At 58.2% G+C, this 751-nt stretch overlaps 1 protein-coding gene across 1 annotated transcript in view; it reads left to right on the top strand.

Annotated features, from left to right (window-relative positions):
• The window catches only part of BSN (bassoon presynaptic cytomatrix protein), a 37,814-nt gene that overhangs the window by 27,568 nt on the left and 9,495 nt on the right, over positions 1-751 (top strand).

Below are 751 nucleotides of genomic sequence, written 5' to 3'. Positions count from 1 at the left end.
TGCTGGCAGGGAGGGCAGGACAGAGAGGCGGGGGTCCTGCCTCCACACAAGGGTCAGCACAGAGGTCCCGTGCACTGGGCGCTCTACCGTGAGCACTCATGGCGTGTGGTCAAAATGACATGCAATGGACAACAGCGTGAGGAATTCAAAGAGGGAAATTTGTTCCATTCCCTCAAAGGCCACCCTTCGTCCTGAGGTTTAGGGACACATTAGCATTTCCTTTAGGACACGTGTTGAAAGCAGGTTGAGAGTTGCTTGGCAAGTCCAGTGTTAGTCCCCAGTGTATTTGGGGGTTTGGGTGGGCCATAAAACCCAGAGGCCAGGGAGCTAGAGGGCAAAGTTGGAGGGCAAAGCTTCTGGCAGGGTGGACCTTGCGGCAACACAGAATGAGCAGGTGAACAGGGCCCCACGGAGCGCACATTAGGGAGCCCGGACCAGGAAACTAAGGAGCCAGAGATACGATTGCAGAGGCCCTTGAGGGGTCTGGCAGCCTCAGAGTGCGGGGCCTGATGGGGATGTGGAGGAAGCTGGGGCCAGGTGGAGAGCATGGCCTGGCAGAGGGTGATATAGGGCTGCAGGGCAGGAGACTGCAAACAGACAGCTGAACTGCCTTTCACTTGAGAGAGGAGGAAGGCAGGAGGCAGAAAAGAGCCTGCAGCCCCTGACTTTGTCAGAACGCACCCCTGACCACGACCCTCTAGGGAACCCAGTGGGCCCAGGACTCTCTCCACTCCTGTCCATGGCCCTCCGC

Source organism: Bison bison, unplaced genomic scaffold (genome assembly GCF_000754665.1).
Source record: "Bison bison bison isolate TAMUID 2011002044 unplaced genomic scaffold, Bison_UMD1.0 scf7180017864304, whole genome shotgun sequence".
Classification (NCBI taxonomy): domain Eukaryota; kingdom Metazoa; phylum Chordata; class Mammalia; order Artiodactyla; family Bovidae; genus Bison; species Bison bison.
This window is presented reverse-complemented; position numbering and strand designations above follow the sequence as displayed.